The sequence below is a fragment of the Macaca fascicularis genome, chromosome 11 (genome assembly GCF_037993035.2).
Source record: "Macaca fascicularis isolate 582-1 chromosome 11, T2T-MFA8v1.1".
NCBI lineage: Eukaryota > Metazoa > Chordata > Mammalia > Primates > Cercopithecidae > Macaca > Macaca fascicularis.
The window spans coordinates 57,754,363-57,778,777 of NC_088385.1; the positions used below are offsets into that span (position 1 = coordinate 57,754,363).

General features: G+C 40.8%; 1 long non-coding RNA gene across 1 annotated transcript in view; it reads right to left on the reverse strand.

The window, feature by feature from the left end:
* Nucleotides 1–24,415, reverse strand: part of LOC123567514 (uncharacterized) — a 92,695-nt gene that overhangs the window by 42,386 nt on the left and 25,894 nt on the right. The gene's annotated exons all lie outside the window — the stretch shown is intronic.

Below are 24,415 nucleotides of genomic sequence, written 5' to 3' on the forward strand. Positions count from 1 at the left end.
TACTGAAACAAAGGATCCTTTTCTGCTTATAAATTCACATTATAAAATACGCTATTTTTAAAAAATAATTTTTATAATTCCCCAAATATGATATCCTTATTATTTAAACTGAGAAACGGCCAAGCATGGTGGCTCATGCCTATAATCCCAGCACTTTGGGAGGCCAAGGCAAGCAGACGGCTTGAGCCCAGGAGTTTGAGACTCCTGGGTGAAACCTCATCTCTACAAAAAATGCAAAAATTAGTCAGGCATGGTGGCATGCGCCTATAGTCCTATCTACCTGGGAGGCTGAGGTAGGAGAATCACCTGAGCCCAGGAGGTCAAGGCTGCAGTGAGCCGTGATCATACCACTAAGCTCCAGCCTGGGCAACAGAGTGAGAAACTGTCTCAAAAATAAATAAATACATACATACACACATAAATACATAAATAAAATTGAGAAAGCACAGACAAGTAGAAAGAAAATGATCAGCTGAGTGTGGTGGCTCACACCTGTAATCCTTGGGAGGCTGAGGTGGGGGCAGATTGCTTGAGCCCAGGAGTTCAAGACCAGCCTGGGAAACATGGCAAAATCCCATCTCTAGAAAAAGAATTAAAAAATTAGCCGGGTGTGGTGGTATGCCTGTAGTCCCAGTTACTGGGGAGGCTAAGGTGGGAGGAGGCTTGAGCCCAGGAGGTAGAGGTTGCAGTGAGCTGAGATCACGCCACTGCACTCCAGCCTGGGTGACAGAGCCAGACCCTGTCTCAGAAAAGAAATGAAAAGAAAATCATCTATAACCCTATTATGTAAAGACAGCTGCCATGAAATCCTACCTTTTTAAGTTAATATAATGGGTATTTTTACAAAATTTTATTAAACATTATTTTACCCCAACTATTTTGAAAAATTTCAAACCTATTGAAAGTTGAAAAATAGTACTATGATTACATGTACATACTTTACCTTTTTCCCCCAAATATTAACATTTTGCCCTGTTTACACTCATGCTCTCTCTCCAAACACAAACACACACAGACTTACACAGACTTCTTATACACACAGAAACTCTCTCTCTTTTGTTTTCTGGTTGAAAAATTTGAAAGTAAATTGCTGGCATCATGTTACTTCATCTCTAATACTTCAGCATGTATCTTGTAAGAACAATAACCTAATCACAACACCATCATTACACCAAATAAATTTAACACAGATTTGTTCTTTTTTTTTTTTTTGAGTCTCGCTCTTTCCCCCAGGCTGGAGTCCAGTGGCGCGATCTCGGCTCACTGCAACCTCCGCTCCCAGGTTCACGCCATTCTCCTGCCTCAGCCTCCTGAGTAACTGGCGTCCACCACCACAACCGGCTAATTTTGTTTGTATTTTTAGTAGAGACGGGGTTTCACTGTGTTAGCCAGGATGGTCTCGATCTCCTGACCTCGTGATCTGCCCACCTCGGCCTCCCAAAGTGCTGGGATTACAGGCATGAGCCACCACGCCCGGTCAGATTTGCTCTATTTTATAAATTGTACACTCATTTCTTTGGTTTATTAATCTATTGCATAGATATTCCATTATTTTATATTGTTTCATTCTGATTATAAAAGTACAGTATATGTTCACTGTAAAGAAAAAGCACAACTATCACAGAAACTATTTGGGCTGCTATAACAAAATATAACAAACTGGCGGCTTATAAACAACAGAAATTTATTTCTCACAGTTCTGGAAGCTGGGCAAGGCACCAGCTGTTTCGGTATCTTCTGAGGTCCCACTTCCACCTTCACAGAAGGCATCTTCAAAGTGTCCTCACATGCAAAAGGGGCCAGGCCACTCTCTGGGGCCACTTTATAAAGCAACACTAATCCCATTCAGGAGGGCTCCATTCTCATAGTCAAATCACCTCCCAAAGGCCCCACCTCCTACCAGCATTACATTGATGATTAGCTTTCCAACATGAATTTTAGGTGGCCACAAACATTCAAATCATCGTACTTTTTAAGTAAAATTTTAGGAATTAAGTCAAAACCACAGACTGAACATGTTCTAACCACCTTCCTGTTCCACATTCCTAAGATGAGAGTAATTATATTTATTTTAAAATAAGTAATAGTATTTCCTAAATCTGTCCACTGGAAAGGCCTAGATGCAATGAACAACCAATAATAACACGTACCCTAGCACCCAGATTTTAGTCTCTCAACGTCATTCCCCTATAAAAGGATCCAAGGCTCCTTAGAGATATGAATGATTTCAGGTCTGGGGCAGGAAATATATGGGATAAATCTCAGATAAATCTTTGATAACATGGAAGTTATCAAAGACTAGATAGTCAAACTGCTTTAAAAATATTGAAAACAGTCACTAGAAGGGAGGGGAAACAAACTACATATTATGATATAATGATATTATTGATTGACTTCTCATCAGACACAATGGCAACTAGAAAAAATCTGAGTGACGACCAGGCGCCATGGCTCACGCCTGTAATCCCAACACTTTGGGAGGCTGAGGCGGGCAGATCACAAGGTCAAGAGTTTGAGACCAGCCTGACCAACATGGTGAAACCCTGTCTCTACTAAAAATACAAAAATTAGCCAAGCGTGGTGGAGGGTGCCTGTAATCCCAGCTACTCGGGAGGCTGAGGCAGTAGAATGGCTTGAACCCAGGAGGCAGAGGTTGCAGTGAGCCCAGATTGTGCCACTGCACTCCAGCCTGGGTGACAAAGCAAGACTCTGTCTCAAAAAAAAAAAAAACAACTTCTGAGTGACATATTCAAAGTGCTAAAAGAGAAAAAACAATTGTTAACACAAAACTCTATATCCAAAAAAATTACTCTCCAAAAAATCAAGGTGAACAAAGACATTTTCAGATAAATGAAAACTGAGAGAATTAATTGCCAGCAGACCTGCATTATAAAAAATGCCGAAGGAAGTTTTTCAGACTAAAGGGGAAAGGACACAGGGTGGCAACTTGCATCTGCAGGAAAGAATATGACATGAGAAATCTTAGTGGGTAAATATAAAGGACTCTATTTCTTTTCTTCTCTTAAATTATTTAAAATACCTATGACTATTTAAAGTAAAAATTATGACACTATATTGTTGAGTTATAACATCTGTAGATGTAAAACGTATAACAAGGATAGAATAAATGGAATTATATTATTTCAAGGTTCTGTTATGTAAAATAATTTCTTATTAATGATTAGATGATAATAAATTCAGATGTATGTTGTAACCTCTAGCAATCAGTAAAAATAAATAAGATGTAGCTGAAGACCTAGTATTTGATAGCACAACAGGGTGACTATAGTCAAAATGATTTAATTGTATATTTTACAATAACTAAAGGAATACAGCTGGATTGTTTATAACACAAAGGATAAATGCTTGACAGGACGGATACCCCATTTTCCATGATGTCATTATTACACATTGCAAGTCTGTATCAAAGTATCTCATGTACTCCATAAACATATATACCTACTGTGTACTCACAAAAATTACAAAGGATGTGGTTAAAACACCAATTGAGATATTAAAATGAAATGCTAAAAATAACCAATACCAAGAATAAGCACAAAAAAGGGGAAATAAAAGCAGATGAGTCAAACAGAAAAGCAAACAGCAAAATGAAGACTTAAATCTAAGCATGTGAATAATCAAATTAAATATAATTAAATATAATTTCTAAAAAGGTGGTAATTAACAACCACAGCATAGCAACAAAAGTAAATACAGATTAATCAAACTACATCAAAATTAAACACTTCTGTTCATCAAAGGATACATTCAACAGAGTGAAAACCTACAAAATGGGAGAAAATATTTGCAAGTAATATATTTGATAGTGAATATACAAAATATGTATTTTTAAAAGTTCTACAACAATAAAAAAACTGAGTTTAAAATAAACAAAAACCAAAATAGACATTTCTCCAAATAAGATGTACAAATGCCCAGTAAGCACAAAAACAGATGTTCAGTATGATTAACCACTGGGAAAATGAAAATCAAAACCACAATGAGAATATAACCTCACATCCATTAGGATGGCTAATAATATCAAAGAAACAAAATAACAAACACTGATGATGATGTGGGGAAATTGGAACTCTTATGCACTGTTGGCTGGAATGCAAAGTGGTGCAGCTGCTGTGGAAAACTGCATGGCAGTTCCCAGAAAATTTAAAAATAGAATTACCATATGATCCAGCAATTCCACTTCTTTTGACATACAGCCAAAATAATTGAAAGCAGCATCTCCAAGAGATATTTGCACACCAACATTCATGGCAGCATTATTCACAATAGCCAAAAGACGGAAACGACCCAAGTGTCCAACGATGGATTAGTGGACAAACAAAACATGGGATATATGGACAATGGAATATTATTCAGCCTTAAAAAGTAAGAAAATCCTGTCACATGCTACAAATTGGATGAATCTTGAGGATATTAAATAAGCCAGTCACAAATGAACAAATATAGTATGACTCTACTTATATGAGGATCTGGCAAAGTCAAATTCATAGAGATAGAAAGCACGGTAGTTGTCAGGTGTTGGGGTGGGTGGGAATGGGGAATTATTGTTTAATAGATACAGAGTTTCAGTTTTGTAAGGTGAAAGAGTGCTGTGAATGAATGGTTAGTATGATGACATGAATGTACTTAATGTCACTGAACTGTACACTTAAAAATGGTTAAGATGGTAAATTTTATGTTATGTGCATTTTACTACATTATTTTTAAAGTTTTTTTTAATCCAGTAATTATCAGATGATATAAAAAACAAGAACCAGACCAGGCACAGTGACTCACTCCTGTAATCCCAGCATTTTGGGAGGCCAAGGCAGGTGGATCATTTAAAGTCAAGAGTTTGAGACCTGACTGGCCAACATGGTGAAACCTTGTCTCTACTAAAAATACAAAAATTAGCTGGGTGTGATGGTGCACACCTGTAATCCCAGCTACCCAGGAGGCTGAGGCACAAGAATCCAGGAGGTGGAGGATGCAGTGGGCCAAGATCGCACCATTGCACTCCAGCCTGGGCAACAGAGTGAGACTCTGTCTCAAAAACAAACAAAAAACACAAACCAATCACATATGCTGTCTACAAGACACATTTTAAACATAAAAACACAAATAGGTTGAATTTTAAAGGTTGGAAAGTGTAAGCATAAGAAAGTATAAAGAGTGGCTAAGTGCATATCAGACAAAATAGACTTCAGGACACAGAAGATCACTAAAGACAAAGAGGGACACTTCATAATAATAAAAAGATGAATATATCAGGCAACTATGAACATATAAATATACTCATGCCTACTAACAGAGCCTCGAAATACACAAAGCAAAAATGGAAATAACTCAAAGGAGAAACAAACTCACACTCTATAAATAATTATCAATATGTCACCTCTCTCAATAACTGATAAATTAATAGGGATACAGAAGATCTGAATGACACTATCAATTACCTTAACCTAATTCACATTTAATTCGTACTGCACACACAAACAACAGATATACAACTGGCCCAAAAGGTGCGCAAAAAGATGCTCAACACCATTCACTTTAGAGGAATCAATATATAAAAATTACATCCAGGTGAAATTCAGGTTACAAATATAAGATAAACACAAAATAACAATATACTTCTGGCTTAACAACTAAATCACATTTAACAACTTCTTTTTAAAAATCTTACTCTCTCTATATTTTTAAGAGCCAGGGTCTTGCTATGTTGTCCAGACTGGTCTTGAACTCCCGCCCTCAGGCAATCCTCCAGCCTTGGATTCCCAAAGTGCTGGGATTGCAGGCATGAGCCACCATGCCTGGCCCTAACAACTTCTGAATAGAATTACTTTCAAGTTTGAGCCCAGGAGTTTGAGACCAGCCTGGGCAACATAGTGAGACACCATCTCCATTAAAAAAGAAAAAGGAAAAAAAAGTTAAAGAAAAAGAATTACTTTCAAGAGTACATGGACCATGTCCCAAAAAAGACTACTCTACACCATAAAACAAGTCTCAATTTCAAATGACTGAAACCTTACACAGCATGTTCTGTGATGAACACAGAATTAAACTAAACATACACAGTATATTCTGTGATGAAAACAATAAAAATTAAATTAAAATATCTATCAGTAGATACTTATGAAACCCCAGTACTTAAACAACTTCTCAGTAGCCCGTAAGTCAAAGAAAAAAAATCACAAGAGATTCAGAAAATATTTTAAATTGAATGAATATGAAAATACAGCACATCAAACTATCCACCTAAAACAGTGCTGTAAGAAATTTGTAGCTTCAAATTCTTACCTTAAAACAGAGGAAAAGGATAATATTAATAATCATAGCTTTCACTTCAATAAGGTAAAAGAAGACCAAATTAAACTCAATGAAAATAGAAGGAAAAAAATAATAAAATAGAAAGACAAACACTCAAGGAAAATCAATGACACCAAGTCTAGTTCTAGATCAATAAAACCGGCCAGGCGCAGTAGCTCACGCCTGTAATCCTAGCCCTTTGGGAGGCTGAGGCTCGTAGATCCCTTGAGCCCAGAAGTTTGAGACTAGCCCTGGCAATGTGGTGAAACCCCATCTCTACAAAAAATACAAAAATTAGGCAGGTATGGTGGTGAATGCCTCTGGTCCCAGCTATTTGGGAGGCTGGGGTGGGAGGATCACCTGACCCCAGGAGGTCAAGGCTGTAGTAAGCCATGATTGTGCCACTGAACTCTAGCCCAGGTGACAGAAAAAAAAAAAAAAAAAAATCAATAAAATTGATAAGCCAACTAAACTGACAGAAAAAAGATGCAAGCTATGAATATCAGTATTTAAGAGGGGACACTTCTGCATATCCTGCAGACGTTAAAAGGAAAATAAGAGACTGTTATGAACAACTCTATGTCAGAAATGCAACAGCGTAGAATCAATGGGTGGCAAATTCCTGAAACACCAATTACCAAAACAGACATGAAAAGAAATAAAAAAAAAAAAATCTTAATATTCCTGTATTTACTAAAGTAGCTAAACTTGTAATTAAAAACATTCTCGGGCCGGGCATGGTGGCTCACATCTATAATCCCAGCACTCTGGGAGGATGAGGCAGGAGGATCACTTGAGCCCAGGAGTTGGAGACCAGCCTGGGCAACATAGCAAGAACCCATCTTTAAAAAAATACAGAAAACATTAGCTGGGCATAGTGGTTAGCACCTGTAGTCCCAACTACTCAGGAGACTGAGGTAGGGGAGTTGCTTGAGCCCCAGAGGTCAAGGCTGCAGTGAGCCATGATCATGCCACTGCACTCCCGCCTGGGTGACAGAGTGAGATCCTGTCCAAAAAAAATTAAATATAATTTTAAAATCTCATACCAAAAACTTTAGGCCAAGAGTACTACATTGGTGAATTTCTTAAAGGAACAAATAGTAACAATCCTACACAAATTCCTTAAGAAAAAAAAGAAGAGAACGCTTCCTGGCGTATTTTCTGAGACCAGCATTACTCAGACACCAAACCAAAGATGTTAGAAAAAAGAAGAAAACTACAGGCCAACATCTCTCATGAACATAAATGTAAAAATCCTTAACAAAATATTAACAATCAAATGTAACAATAAAATGATAAACCATCATTTGCAAGTAGGTTTATTCATTGATATGTAAGATTGATATAATACTCAAAAATCAGCTTTGTGAATACACAACCACCACTGAATTGTATGCTTTGTAAATCGGATTAATTTTATGGTATGTGAATTTTGCCTCAATTTAAAAAATCAATCATTACAATAAGAGAATAGAGGGAGAAAATACGGTCATTCTAATAAATGCAGAAAAATTTTACATAAAATTCAAATACCCATTCATTATAAAAACTGAGAAAATAGGAATAGAAGGGAAATTACTATATAATAAAGGGTATCTATAGAAAAACTGTAGGCTGGGCACAGTGGCTCATGCCTGTAATCCCAGCATTTTGGGAGGCCGAGGCAGTGGATCACCTGAGGTCAGGAGTTTGAGACCAGCCTGGCCAACACGGTAAAACCCCGTCTCTACTAAAAATACAAAAATTAGCTGGGTGTGGTGCAGGCGCCTGTAGTCCCAGTTACCTGGAATGCTGAGGCAGGAGAATTGCTTGAACTTGGGAGGCAAAGGTTGTAGTTAGCCGAGATTGCACCACTGCACTCAAGCCTGCGAAACAGAGCAAGACTCTGTCTCAAAAAAAAATACAAATAAACCCTAAAGTTAACTTCCTTCTTAACAGTAAAAAAGCAGAAGATTCTCCTTCTAAGATCAGGAACAAGGCAAGCAGATTTTCTCTCACTACTTCTATTCAATGGTGACTAGAGATCCTATGCAGAGCAATAAGGCAAGAAAGTTAAATACCAGGCACACATATTGGAAAAGAAGATGTAAAACAGTCTTTAACAGATAGCATGATCATTTGCATTAAAAATTCTAAGGAATCTACAAAAAAGCTACTAAAATTAATATTATAAATGAATGTAACAAAGTCAAGGGATACAGCATCAATATACAAACATCAATATACAAAGGTTGAGCATCTCTCATCTGAAAATCTAAATCCAAAATGCCCTAATACCTGAAACTTTTTAAGTGTCAACATGATGATCAAAGGTCACACTCAAAGGAAATGCTCATTAGGACATTTCAGATTTTGGATTGTCAGATTGAGGATGCTTGACTGGTATGTATATCAAATATTCCAGAATCTGAGAAAAAAATTCTAAAATCCAAAACACTTCTGGTCCCAAGCATTTCAAATAAAGAACACTAAACCTGTACTAGCCATAAACAAATAGAAATTATACTTTAAATTCTCTTTACCGTAGCACTAAAAATATGAATTAGCAATACATTTCACAAAATATGTACAAAACCTGCAAACTGAAAGCTACATTAGAAACTTGTAGAACTTGCTAAGAAAAACAAAAGAAGACCTAAATAAATACAGAGACATACCATATTTATGAATTGAAAGACTGTTACTCAGAGCTCTCCATATTGATCTATAGATTCAATGCAATCACATCAAATCCCAGCAGGTTTTTTTGCAAAGAGTAAGAAGCTATCTCTAGAATTTGTATAAAAATGCGAAGTACCTTGAACACCCAGATTGATTTGGAGAAAGAAGAATAAAGTTGGAGAACTTAAAGTATCTGATTTCAAGATTTGCTCTAAAGTCATAATAATCAAAACAGTGTGGTACTGGCATACAGAAAGACTTAAAGATCAATAAGACAGAATAGAAATCCCAGAAATGAACCCACAGATATGTGATCAATTGATTGTGAACAAAAGTGCCAGGATAATTCAATAAGGAAAGGACAGTTCTTTCAACAAATTTGTGCTAGAACAAATAAATACCTGTAAGGGAAAAATAATAGCCTTGTCCTTTAACTCACACCCTATGTAAGAAATAACTTGAACTAGGCTAGGGGCGGTGGCTCACACCTGTTATCCCAACATTTTGGGAGTCCGAGGTGGGTGGATCACTTGAAGTCAGAAGTTCAAGACCAGCCTGGCCAACAGGGTGAAACCCCATCTCTACTAAAAATACAAAAATTAGACAGGTGTGGTAGCACACGCCTGTAATCCCAGCTACCCAGGAGGCTGAGGCAGGAGAATTGCGTGAACTGGGAGGCGGAGGTTGTAGTGAGCTAAGATCATGCCACTGCACTCCAGCCTGGGTGACCCAGCAAGACTCTGTCTCAAAAAAAAAAAAAAAAAAAAAAAAACACAAACTTTAAGTGAATAAGTGAATCATAGACCTAAACAAAAAAGCTAAAACTATACAACTTATAAAAGAAAATACTGGAGAAACTGCAACCCTGAAATACACAGGGATTTCTTAAGCCAAAAAAAAAAAAAAAAAATCCTGGACCCAAAGAAAACAATTATAATTTGGCCTTCATCGAAAGAAAATGAAAAGGTAAGCCATGTACTAGGAGTAAATATCATCTATGTATACATAAACACACATATATACACATGCACACAAATTTATATAGATCTCATAAATAACATATATATAAAATAGGTAAAGAACACTTTCAACTTAATAATACAGAGACAACCCAATTAAGAAATACACTAAAGGCCAGGCACAGTGGCTCACATCTGCAATCCCAGCACTTTGGGAGACTGAGGTAGGAAGATGCTTGAAGCTAGGAATCTGAGACCAGCTTGGGCAACATAGTGAGACCTCATCTCTACAAAAAAATGTTTAAAGTTAGCCAGGTGTGGTGGTACACACCTGTAGTTCCAGCTACTCAGGAGGCTAAGGCAGGAAGATCACTTGAGTCCAGGAGGTTGAAGCTACAGAGAGCCAAGACAGTGACACTCTACTCCAGGCCCCGGCAACAGTGTAAGATCTTATCTCTAAAACAAATTAAATTTAATTTGAATTTTGAAAAGAAAAGATGAATGAAATATGTAAATAGCTATGGCACAAAAAAGATATACAACTGGTCAAAAAGCACACAAAAACATGCCCGACACCATTCAATTTAGAGGAATCAACATGTTAAAATTACATCTAGATGGTGAAATTCAAGTTACAAATATAAGCATGAAATAATATATTTCTGGTTTTCTGGAAAACACAACAGTTGTGACAGACACTTACCACCTTAGTCAAATAATAAGAGAAGATGGGCAGAAGAGCCATAGAGGTAAGCAAAGATTAAACAGTTCAAGTAAGCCTCAGCTCTTTTTTTTTTTTTCTTTTTTTTTAAATATAGGCTATTTCCAAAAGCCTTAGCTCTTTTAAGAACTAAAAGTAGGAAATGTGTAGTAAATATTTCTGAAATACAGCGATTTCAGTACATTAACAGATAATCATCACTGAACTCATGCATTCAAAGAAACTTGTTGGTTTTGATCACTAAACACTGGATTCAAATTAAGTTATAGGGGCTCAGCAACATAAGCAAGGTGGCAGAATAGGAGGTCCCCAGCTCCAGTTTCCCTTACAGAAAAAGTAATTAGCAAATATTTAAGTATCTATGTTCAAGGACACCTCTGTGAGCATCCTGGGCAACATAGCAAGACCTCATCTCCACAAAAAAAATTTTTTTAATTAGTCAGGTGTGGTGACATGTGCCTGTGGTCCCACCTACTCAGGAGGCTGAAGTGGGAGGATTGCTTGAACCTGGGAGATCGAGACTGCAACGAACCACAATCGTACCATTGCACTCCAGCCTGGGTGACAGAGGAAGATCTTGTCTTAAAAATAAGGCCGGGCGCGGTGGCTCAAGCCTGTAATCCCAGCACTTTGGGAGGCCGAGACGGGCGGATCACGAGGTCAGGAGATCGAGACCATCCTGGCTAACACGGTGAAACCCCGTCTCTACTAAAAAATACAAAAAACTAGCCGGGCGCGGAGGCGGGCGCCTGTAGTCCCAGCTACTCGGGACGCTGAGGCAGGAGAATGGCGTGAACCCGGGAGGCGGAGCTTGCAGTGAGCCCAGAACGCACCACTGCACTCCAGCCTGGGCAGCAGAGCGAGACTCCGTCTCAAAAAAATAAATAAAAATAAAAATAAATAGATAAATAAAAAATCAAATCTCTGTGCAAATCCCAGAACCTGGGGGTGAGACTTAATCACCCTTTGGGAACACAAAAATTAAGAAAAGCCACATTTTTTAATGCAGTAAGAAAGTCATTTCACTTCCACCACATCACCTCTCCGCTGGGAAAGCACAGCACCATACCAAGAGGTATCCCCTGGGCCTACAGTTTCTCCAAGGAGCAAAAGAGTCCGAGGCAGACATCCAGCTTCCAAAGTGTTCAGAGGTACTTCCCAGGAGGACCACTTCTGTCTTGTCTCATGGGAGACACTGGGGATATTAACAGGGCTAAACTACCTGGGGTCAGGTAGGAACAAAGAAGTGGAGTGATGCCCTTCTAGTGGCCTTGCATGAACATTAAGCCCAGACAGCAGCTCCACCCACCTGCGCAGCTGATCTAGCAGCCCCATCTGGCTAGGGAGCAGAGTCAGCAATTCTGCCAACCTGAGGTCTCTAGCCAGAGGTCTAGCTCAGCTGCAGAGCTCAATCTGTGGCCCCCACCTGATTGTAGACCACATCTTGTGGCCCTGCATGATTAAAGAGCCCAGCCAGAGACCCTGTCTCTCAGTGTACCACAGCCTGACGTCATGCCCCACCACAGAGGACAGCCAATGGCCCTGCCTGATCATGGAGCTCAGCTTGCTGTCCCACCCAACAGCAGGGTGAAGTCAGCAGCCCCACCCAAACAGGGAGGATGACCAGCAACCCTACCCTACCAGATAGCACAGCTAACAACCACGTCCAATTGCAGAGTCCATCTTGCAACCAGACCCTCTGTGAAGTACATCCTGAGACCCCACCCAATCTGGAGCTTGGTTAGCAATTCAGATCCATGGTGGAACACAGTCAGCAACTCCACCCAGGTGGGGAACCCAGCCAATGACCCCATCAAACTGCAGAGCCCAGTTGGCAGCCTTGCCCATTTGGAGAGTCCAGCTAGCAGCATCACTCCTGCTGGAAAGTGCAACCTGCGATCCCGCTAGACTAGAGGCAATGATGGAGCCCAGACAGTAGCCCCATATGACCTCAGAGAATGGGCAACATTCAGTAGCAAGTCCCAAGTGTTACCAGGGGGTCCTTGCTCCCAGAGCTCCCAAGATGGTGGCGGGCCACTTCCAAGGTGGTGGCAAGCCTCATGTTCTCTGACCTGGGGTTCTTAGCCTCACAGATTCCAAGGAATGGAATCTGGGGCCATGCAGTAGTGTTATAGCTCTGTTAGAAGCCATGGGTTATGGAAGAGAACCATGGAACCCAGTGACTAGAGTTCAGCTCAATTAGGATGAACCCGGGCACTTAGCTGTGCAGAAACAATGCCAAACCTTTACCCCGATCAGGAACGGCAATGGGCTCCTGGCTGGATCAGTAGCACAGCGGACACCCTGCCAGATCTGGAGAGATGGAAGTCAGCCGCGGGTCTGTGATGGCGACAAATAGCAGTGGTGGACGGTGAGCGAATGCTCAGCTCGAGCTGTAACAAACATGGACCAGAAGAGAGTGCAGTTGCAAGATTTAAAGAGTGAAAACAGAGCTCCCCTACAAAGGGGAGGGACCCAAAGAGGGTAAGCTGTTGCCCTCTCGAATGCCTGGGTTTATATCCCGATCGTTGTCTCTCTCGCTGTGCTCTCAGGCAACAGACAATTGGCTATTTCTTTACCTCCTGTTTTTGCCTAATTAACTTTTTAGTGAGCTCTCTTTACTGCCTGATTGGTCGGGTGTGAGTTAAGTTGTAAGCCCCATGTTTAAAGGTGGATGTGATCACCTTCCCAGCTAGGCTTAGGGATTCCTAGTCAGCCTAGAAAATCCAGCTAGTCCTATCTCTCAGGAGTACCTGCAGATGCTACCAACTGACCCATCCAGAACCCCAAACTGGACTGACTGAAAAAGTGTTTCCCTGCCAAAGCAAACCTGTAGAGGCAAGAGAGGTGACTACTTCCTCAAAAATACAGACAGCAATACAAGGATATAAGAATCACAAAGAATCAGAGAAACATGACACCACCAAAGTAAACTAATAAAGTTCCAATCAGTAACCCTAAAGAAATGGAGATCTATGAAATGGCTGACAAAGAATTCAGAATAATCCTCTTAAACAAGTTCAGTGAACTACAAGAAAACAGAGATAGACAACTAAACAAAATAAGGAAAATACATGGAGAAAATAAGACGTTCAACAAAGAAATAAAAACAAAAAAAGAAAACCTAGAGCTGAAGAAAAATTTAATAGAGATCTTCAACAGCAGACTCAAACAAGCAGAAGAACGAACCTGTGAACCCTAGGGCAAGTCATTTGAAATTATCCAATCAGAGGAACAAGAAACAAACAAACAAAAATGAAGAAAGTCTACGAAACATATGACTATCAAGTGAACCAAAATACAAATTATAGAGGTACCAGCAGAAGAGACAGAGAAAGTGCTAGAAAGTCTACTTAAAGAAATAATGGCTGAAAACTTACCAAATTTAGGGGGAGAAATGGACATCTAGATAGAGGAAGACAAAGCTTCCCAAAAAGGTTCAATTAAAAGAGGTCTAGGCCAGGTGAGGTGGCTCACACCTGGAATCCTGACACTTTGGGAGGCTGAAGTGGGTAGATCATAAGATCAGGAGTTTAAGACCAGCCTGGCCAGCATGGTGAAACCCCATCTCTACTAAAAATACAAAAAGTAGCTGGGCATGGTGGCATGCACCTGTGGTCTCAGCTACTCAGGAGGCTGAGACATGAGAATCACTTGAACCCAGGAAGCGGACGTTGCAGTGAGCTGAGACCACTCAATTGCACTCCTAGCCTGGGTGACAGAGATTCTGTCTCAAAAAAAAAAATTACACTAACACACACTATAAATTGTCAAAAGTCAAAGATAAAAAGTGAATTTAAAAAAATGTCACCAGGCATGATGGTGCATGTGCCTGTAGTCTTATCTACTCAGGAGACTGGGGCAGGAGAATCGCTTGAGCCTGGGAGATTGAGGCTGCAGCAAGCTATGATTGTGCTTTCCCATAAAAGCCTTTGCATTTAACTGTAAAAATGGCAACCCTCTTCCAGGTCCCATCTCCACAGCACAGAGCTCTCTTCTTTGATTAAACTTTGGCTCCAACCTCACCCTTGGTGTCTGCACTCCTTAACTTTCTTGGTGGTGAAACAAAGGACTCGGACTCCAGGTACTACCTCAGGCAATGAGAGACTGGTACATTGTGATGCACTGGCAAGACTGTCACATTTTGGTTCCTTGGCTAGAAGATATCAGAAGGGCGAGTAGGAGCAGACCTCCAAACTCTTTACTTTCATTTCTGAAGCTTCTTGTTCTCAGTTTTTTTTTTTTTTTCCTTCAGGACCAAACAAGACACTGGGCCCCTGCCAGCCAGTTAAAAGATTTTCGAGTGGCTGTCAGCCTTACAAGACTCAGGGGACAGGCTTGCTGGAGAGTCAGTCCTGCATTGCCATCGGGTGGTGGGAATGTTGGCTCTGTTCTGATCTAGTTTCCTTTCACAGAGGACTTAGCCATCGCATGAGGCTAGAAGGAGGTCCTGGGGCAACTGAAGGTTTCTGACTGAGGCTACTCCTTGGTGTTACCTGAAGTCCCCTAGAATAACTTCAGCTTCTGGAGTTATTGGTTATTCTGGAATAACCAACTTCATCAATGGTGTCCACACCAGGACTTCCAGACTTTTCTATATCATTTTCTTCCTTTCTTTTTCATGGCTGTCTCCTATCCCTTCTTTGTATGCTACGTTAAGGGAGTTTTTACAGCCTGGGGAGATAATCTTCTTGAGTAAAGTTAGTAAGTGCCTTAGTAACCAGGAATGTAACTTTAAAAATTGCTGCTTCTGTGATTTCCTTGAGATGGGGGATTTCAAGATTTCAGTCTAAACTTTCACCTAGTAAGGGCATTTTTGACCCCCAGTAATAGGCATTCATAGCACTGTATGGGAGGATATTCCACCCAAAGTGAATCCCCTCCTCTCCATTTGGGTTTTCTAAGAGCTCAGCATTGACAAACTAATTTTCTTCTGCTGGGTGGCATATTATGGGGGTTGCCTATTAAGACACAGATATCTCTTTCTAACCTCTGCCTGGAAAGAATTTGGAGTCAGAGTTTTTACCTAACATTTCAAACCCTAGAGCACCACCAAATGGGATGGGATTTTTCATGGGGAGCCTTGTCAGTTCTTTGCCCAAAAACTCTGGTTCCCCGATTCCTTTCATTGTTACATCCCTCTGTCAGTGCTCAGGCCTCATGCTCTATTTGTAGACAGTAAAACTCCCCTTTCAACAGGTGGGAGGGAGCCACCCTTGCAAGACAGATTTTAGCCTCAGTGCTATCCCCATCAGATATTCTTACATTCTTCTGAAGCATCTGTTCTGCATCCAGCTATGTTGGCATCCAAGAAAGGGGTCTTATGTTTAAAAGTCAATTGGTCCCATTCTCTAGGAATTCATAACTTTGCCTGGGTAGTAATAAGGGGGTGTAAGGGAAGGGTTAAAACACACTCCATTAAAGGGTCTTGCCCAAATTCAACTACTGCATAATCTCTCCCCAGCCCCTGGGGTAATCTGGAAGCCCTATTGGCCAAGTGGGTCTAAGAAACCAGCAGTATGGAGAGCTAGGGCCTCACCCAGATAAACATGACCTTTCCTGCTGACTAGCTTCTCCAGATCCATGGGTGGCACCTATCATGGTTGCCGGGACCCAGAGGAGATGGGAGGAAAGAGAAGGGGGATACCCCTTCTATCTTTCTCTCCACACAGGGTCACTCTGAAAGGAGGCGGGAGACTAAGGGACACGTTCTCCCGTCTCTTTCCAGATGGGTAATAACCCGTCTTTAGCCTGCGCTTCCCTTGAGTACAGCCTGGATCAGTGGAATTCCTCTGACCCTCAGACTCTAAAAATAGCGCCTCATATTCTTTTGTACTCAGGCATGGCCATCTCACCAAGTGCAGAACTGGGGGAGGCCTGGTCTCTTCAGGAAAGTGCTTTTTTTGGGGGGCGGGGGCGGAGTCTCGCTCTGTCACCCAGGCTGGAGTACAATGGTGCAATCTGAGCTCACAGCAACCTCTGCCTCCCAGGTTCAAGTGATTCTCCTGAATAGCTGGGATTACTGGTGCCTGCTGTCACGCCCGGTGAATTTTTGAATTTTTGCATTTTTGTAGAAACAGAGTTTCACCCTGTTGGTCAGGCTGGTCTTGAAATCCTGACCACAGGTGATCTGCCCGCCTTCGCCTCCCAAAGTGCTGGGATTACAGGCATGAGCCACTGCGCCTGGCTGCTCATTTCAATACTATCCAACAACTAGATATTTTCTGCAGGCAGGAGGGCAAACGGTCTGAGGTCCTCTATGTGCAAGCCTTCTTTGCCTTTTTACCAGTTTAGCTTTTGACTTCTCTCTCCCTATGCAAACCAGTAAAAGGAATAATAAGGATCGCTGTTTACATTCTCTGTAAAGCTTTGATTAATGAAAAAGGATTTGTGAGGTCAGTCTTAAGCTGTAGCCAATGTGGTGTGCTTTGCATGTCTTTCTGTATGGTTCTGTTAGAAAGAGGGGTACCTTAGGATGGAATGCAGCTCTAGAGCTCCGTAAGCCTGCTGTTCAAGCCTGCCTGGTAAACTGGTCAGTAACAAACTTTGCTGTAGGCCTCCATCTTGTTTTACATCCTTGGAAGTGTGACCTGTAACCAACCATGTGGCAGTACTTTGTTTTAATCTCCACCATTTTACAACGATGGCCCGAGTTCAATCCTGACTTGGAGAATTAGTACCTTTGGGTTAATGTCTGTATGACTTTTGCCACTCGCTGATTCTCTTCCCCTCCGTTAACAACTACTAGCTTCCCTTCTTAAATCTTCCTTTCTCTGAGTTGCCTTTAAAGGTTCTAGATTTTGTAAAAGTGTGGCCACCGCGTAGGTTCACCTTGTCCACTGCCTCTAAAGAACTGATTTATTGGGATGGGGGAATTGAAATGGAGAGGGGTGATTCATGTGGGGCTGGCTGTGCGGGAGACCACAGTTTTGTTACTGCTCTGGTCAGTCTCCCCAGGCATTCGGGGAGCAGAGTTTTTGAGGACAGCTTGGTGGGTGGGGAAGGCCAGTGAGCCGGGATTGTTTAGGTTAGAGATGAAATCACAGGGAGTCAAGGCTGTCCTCTTGTGCCGAGTCAGTTCCTGGGTGGGGGCAAGATCAGATGAGCCAGTTTATCAATCTGGGTGGTGCCAGCTAATCCATCAAGTGCAGGGTCTGCAAAATATCTCAAGCACTGATCTTAGAAGCAGTTTAGGGAGGGCTAGAATCTTGTGGCCTCCAGCTGCATGATTCCTAAACCATAGTAACTAATCTTGTGGTTGGTTTCTTGGTCCGACAAAGGCAGTCTGGTCCCCAGGAAAGGAGGAGGTTTGTTTTGGGAAAGGGCTGTTCTCATCTTCGCTTTGGACTATAAACTCTAAGTTCCTCCCAGAGTTAGTTCAGCCTATGCCCAGGAATGAACAAGGGCAGCTTGGAGACCAGAGGCAACATGGAGTTGGTTGGGTCAGATCTCTCACTGTCTCAGTGACAGTTTCACAATGGTGGTTTCAAAAGCTGCTTACCACCCCTTTGAAAATAGCTTGTACAATCATGGTTAAATCATAATCTTAATTGAGGCTTGTTGGTTTCACCTATGAGATTACTTTTGGTAAAATTCAAATGCCAGAAATCTTAACCACTTGGTGTGGCTAAAGTCAGGCAACAAGGGATTTTAAAGGATTTTCTTAAAGAGCACTCAGCTGAATTAAAAGTGGATATCCAAGCTACAGGCATATTTAAAAGGCCTTTATGTTTTTCTCTTCTTGGCTCTTGGTTTTCTAGAAAAGGTTTTTAATCAGTCACCTACGTTCTTCTTTTCCATTTTGTCTTGCCACTCTTAATGCCTGTATAAGAGGTCCCAAGATAACTTCTGATGGCCTGGGACTCCTTGGGAAAAACAGAAAAGGCTCCATGGATTCCATCTGGGGAGAAACCTCTGTTGTCCTCATGGAACCCCAGGAATCAGAGGCAGACAGATCCCTCTCAAAATCTGTTTTATTCTTCCCCAGAAACTGCATGCTTTTGATATAGGAGTTAAGAAGAATTCACGGCCGGGCGCGGTGGCTCAAGCCTGTAATCCCAGCACTTTGGGAGGCCGAGGCGGGTGGATCACGAGGTCAGGAGATCGAGACTATCCTGGCTAACATGGTGAAACCCCATCTCTACTAAAAATACAAAAAACTAGCCGGGCGTGGTGGCGGGCGCCTATAGTCTCAGCTACTTGGGAGGCTGAGGTGGGAGAATGGCGTGAACCCGGGAGGCGGAGCTTGCAGTGAGCCGAGATCACGCCACTGCACTCCAGCCTGGGAGACACAGTGAGACTCCGTCTCAAAAAAAAAAAAAAAAGAAGAAGAAGAATTCACATAGGCAGATGGTAAGGGTATGGGAGCCCTCGGTAAGGCTTTTCTCTTCAATGAAATCAGCCCCAAATCATTTTCTAAGAAAGAACAGCCTGTAAAGTCGAGCTGCAGACATAGACAAGAAAGCTGGGAGCTTGCACAGGTGAATGTCGGCAGGAACTACAGACTAGACATGTTCAAGAGGGTGGTTCCATCTTCCCTTCTGGTGCCGATCAACTAGAAAGCCCATTTGCGTAAGATTAGGGTAGGGCAGCCAGCCTTCCCTGCGTGCTATGTAAATGTCATACCTGATCAAACCAATCTGTGAGCCCTACGTAAATCAGTCACCGCCTTCTCCAACCTGCTTATAATATCTGCTGTGGTCTGCCACCTACCCACTTTTTTCAGATCTCTCTCTCTCTCTCTCTCTCTGTTTCTCTCAAGGAGCTACTCTCCTCTCTCCTGTCTTCTATTAGGCTTTCCACTCTTTAACCCACCCACATGTGCCTGTATCTTGAATTTTTTCTTGGCCTGAGACAATGAACCCCAGTGTATATACCCCAGACAATGTAACCATTTCACTCTCCTAGCCCTGCTCTTAAGGGCCCCACTTGGAGGCCAATAATCCAATTAGAAGATTGGCAAATGAAAAATCTTATAATGACTAGATCCTCTGTCTGTGTAGCTATATATGTGTTGTGTATGATGTCTATAAAGAGAGTTCTGATTGGCTTAAAGAAAAATAAGCACTTAAATATGTTTTAAAGATAAAAGCTATCTTTTAGTTCACGTGACTTTAAGAAATAAAAATAGTTTTAAAGATAATTGGTACAAATGTCGTCAAAATGTAAATAGGTGTAAATCAACTAAGTCAGATACCAGGTTTGCTAAATGTTTCAAGGTTGTAAACTGTCTGCTTTACAACTCTGTAAGGCCTAGGGACGTACAAAATTAATCACGCCCCTGACTATACTGGAAGAAGTCGGACTTTATCTGCACCCAGTACACAATTAAAACAACTTACTAAGTTTTAAAGTTAAAAATTGCTAAGAGTTACCATTATAACATGTAAATGAGACTACTGAAAATAGATTTACATGCAAGGTGTGTAAGAACAGTAAAATGTGTTTGTGGTAAAAGATTATAAAAACGCATGGAAATGTAAATATTGCCTAGGGATAAAGGATTGTTTTGAAACCAATGTAAGGGTAAAATCTTGTTTTCTCTCCCTTGTATCAGATTTTCATGTAACAGTGAAGAATAATGAAAGATTTTCATTTGCCCGGTGGACAGACTACCAAGAAGAGGAAAGAAGACACGAGGCAAACTGTTTGGAAAGCTAAGTCTTCCTTCTTAATGAGTAAAGATTTTTGCCTTGTTTTAAAATTTTTGAGTCATCATTTTGGCAAATTAAATAACTTATGGTGACCTGGAACTGTATTTCATAACATCAAGTGTTTTAAACATCTAACATTTAACTTTTCACAATCAAACTTCAGTTTCAAAATTGTCTTTCCTGACCCCCTAGCTTTTCGATGCTGCAGAGGGCCCCTGAAGCCTCCAGAAGAGAGGTAAACAGGATTATTTAACACGCTTAGGTATGTGGAATTTCCAAAATGTTTAATCTTCTTCAGGTTATAGTTTAGTGAATATTGATATGTGTTCTAAAATTGTATGGGAGGTCTAAAATCCCAATGTCTGAGTACATGCTATCAATCAAAATTAAGGTTATGTTAAACCATTGTAAACCACAGAAATAACCAAATTTGTCAATCGTGTTTTTAACTGTAACTACCCTAGAAATTTTATCATTCACAGACAATTGTCTTGTTTTAACCTTCTTCAAAAGACAGCTTACAATCAGCTACAGGACTTCAACAGCTGCTCTCACATGCACGTTTCTGATAACTCTGGAAATCGTGACACGGGAGTGAAGACATACACACTACCAGTTTAGATTCTTTAATGGTAGTAGTTTAATCAGATATTCTGGCCGGGCGCGGTGGCTCAAGCCTGTAATCCCAGCACTTTGGGAGGCCGAGACGGGCGGATCACGAGGTCAGGAGATCGAGACCATCCTGGCTAACACGGTGAAACCCCGTCTCTACTAAAAAGTACAAAAAACTAGCCGGGCGAGGTGGCGGGCGCCTGTAGTCCCAGCTACTCAGGAGGCTGAGGCAGGAGAATGGCGGGAACCCGGGAGGCGGAGCTTGCAGTGAGCTGAGATCTGGCCACTGCACCCCAGCCTGGGCGACAGAGCGAGACTCCGTCTCAAAAAAAAAAAAAAAAAAAAAAAAATTCAGATATTCTATGTCTTCTTGAATCAATTATGGTATTTTCAGTTTTGCAGGAAATTATTCAATTTATCCAACTCTTCAAACATATTAGCATAAAGTTGTGCCTAGTATTCTCATATAAATTTTTCTATAGTATCTGTACATGTGCCCTTTTATTCCTATTATGTCCTTTTTTTCTTGAAGTCTTATTGCTTTTTTTCATTGATATAAATTTACATATAAGTGCACAAACGTTAAGTATACAGCTTGATAAATTTTTACATATATATGTATGGGTGTGTATATACATATCTGTTTAACTTCCAACAGAATCAAAGTATAGAACATTTCCAATATCCTTAGAAAGCTATTTTGTGGCCTCTAAGTCAATAACCCCACAATGTCTATATAAGTCAGTTTGCTTGAATTTCATGTAAATAAAATGCTACAGTATGTACTTTTTTCCTTTAATCTGTAAGATTAATTTTTATTGTTGTATGTATCAGTAGTACATTTGTTTTGTAGGGCTTTTTGAAAATTAAGTATTCTATTATTTGATTTGACCATTCAATTTCATTTTTATTATTTTTGTGAGACAGTCTCATCTCACTCTGTTGCCCAGACTGGAGTGCACAGGCACAGTCTCGGCTCACTGCAACCTCTACCTCCCAGCTTCAAGCAATTCTCATGCCTCAGCCAGGCTGGTCTCAAACTCCTGGCCTCAAGTGATCCGCCTGCTTGGCCTCCCAAAGTGCTGGGATGACAGGTGTGAGCCACGGCGCCCAGCCTAACAATTCAATTTCATCTGTCTCAGCTGGGCTTTGTGACCCAGGGATTGTTCTTTGCTAAGAGTTCCAGAATGCTGTCAGGAGCAACATTCAGGCTGTTTCCCTAAACAAAAACAAAAGGTAAGGGCAAAAGAAAAAAAGAAAAGACTGTGTCACCAGAAAGATAATGAGGTGGTCTGATTTGTAAAAGGACATATCTATAGCTGGAGATAAATGGCAAAGTTGTCCAGTCAGGTAGGTTTCCAAAAGTAGTTTAATTTTGTTAATGATTATGTCTGGGGGTTACTTTGGTACTTTTCTTACAAGCAAACTTTGTGGCCATAGGCCTTTCCATTTTAAAAAGAATAATTAAATTCTCTACAAAATTACTTTCATTTTCCTTTGCTGAGGGCTTTAGAATCTTCCAGTCCTGTGGAGTTGCTCAAAAACAGACAGAAGGGCAACCCGCTCGGGTCCCCTTCCACACTGTGAAAGCTTTGTTCTTTCGCTCTTCACAGTAAATCTTGCTGCTGCTCACTAAGAAAAAAAAAAAAAAAAAAAAAAAAAACAGAAAACAGGCCACAGACAGAAAATGGGCCACTGACTGCCTCAGGATTAGGAATGCAGAAGGGAGGATCACAATGGAGCAAGAGGAATCTTTTAGAGGTGATGGATATGTTAATATGTTCATTTATCTTGGCTGAAGTGATGGATTCATGGGTATATAGATATTCCAAAACTTATCAAACTGGACACATTAAATATGTAAAGTTTGTTATATATCAATTCCACCTCAAAAAAGCTGTTAAAAATGGAATAGATACAATATTTATAAAATACATGCAGGTTATAACAAATCATGAAGCAACAGAACACTCCCTATATCCACCACCCAGTTTTTTAAAGTCAATATTACTACTTAAAAAATTTTTTTTTTCTGTGTTCCCTAACCACCCTAAAGCTCAGGTTTTTTCTTTTCTTTTCTTTTTTTTTTTTTTGAGAGATAGGGTCTCACTATGTTGCCCAGGCAGGATTTGAATTCCTGGGCTCAAGGTATGCTTCTGTCTTAGCTCCTCAGTAGCTGAGACCATGGGCACCCACCACTGTGCCCAGATTCAGGCTTTCTTGTAAAAAGCAGATGGATGCTTGAAACTATTTTCTGAATGCCTTTGGCTCCCAAATGTGAATATTCTGGAGAATATTTTTATCCAAATCAGCGGAGTAATCGAGTAGTTAGGCACATTTTGAAGACGGAGGCTTGTCCTTTAAAAGAAGGGCAGTCCACAAACTGACTTCCTTCAGCCAAAAAATTGTTTTAAAAGGGGGAGTGCAGCCCAAAACAGTGATTTTAAAATATCAACAAAAAGAGTCAAACTCTGTAAAATATTTAAAGAGATTTATTCTGAGCCAAATATGAGTGACCATGTCCTATGACACAGCCCTTGGGAAATCCTGAGCACATGTGCCCAAGGTGGTGGGGGGCAGCTTGGTTTTATACATTTTAGGGAGACATGAGACTTCAATCAAACACATTTAAGAAATACATTGGTTCGGTCCAGAAAGGCAGGACAACTCGACGCAAGGAGGGGAGCTTCCAGGTTACAGGTAGGTTTTAAATTTTTCTGGTTGACAATTGGTTGAGTTTATCTAAAGACCTGGGATCAACAGAAAAGAAATGTCTGTGTTGCAATAAGAGTTGTGGAGACTGAAGTTTTATTATGCAGATGAAGCCTCCAAGTAGCAGGCCAGAGAGAAGAGACTGTAAGTGTACTTAAGGTCTGCACTGATGTTAATGCTGGAGAGGTATAATGAGGCATATCTGGCCCCCACTTCCCATCATGGCCTGAACCAGTCTCTCAGGTTACATTTTAAGAGCGCCCTGGCCAAGGAGAAAGTCCATTCAGATGGTTAGGGGGCCTTAGAACATTATTTTTGGTTTACAAAAATAATCCTGTTGTTGAGTTATGAACACTGAGAGCCTCCGCCCAGAAGGTAAAAGGGAGAATTCTTGCTGACTGTGGCCAGGCACGCATGTCCTTTCACTTCCCTTTTTAGAAAAAAACCGGGTTTGGGCGGGGAAAGTAAGGGGGTTGTGTTATGATAAAAGGCTTGGCAGCAGTCTTCTGGTGTCGTTTGACCAGGCTCCACCCACGAATTCTGTTTTCTTTTAGAGGTGACTGGAGAACCCGGTGGGGTGTAAGTACACTGTGCTTATAAAACTCTAGCAGGAAGCTAGCAGTCGTCTCCAAACCCAGAGAAGGGGAAACAGGAATCGATTAGGAATAAAGGATTATAATCAACTTTCCTTCTGAGGAAACGCTGGGAACCTTCTCATTTTGCCTCATGAAAACTAAGCTGAATCGACTGCTGCCAAACATCTATTAATTAGGCAAAATAGGCCTCTT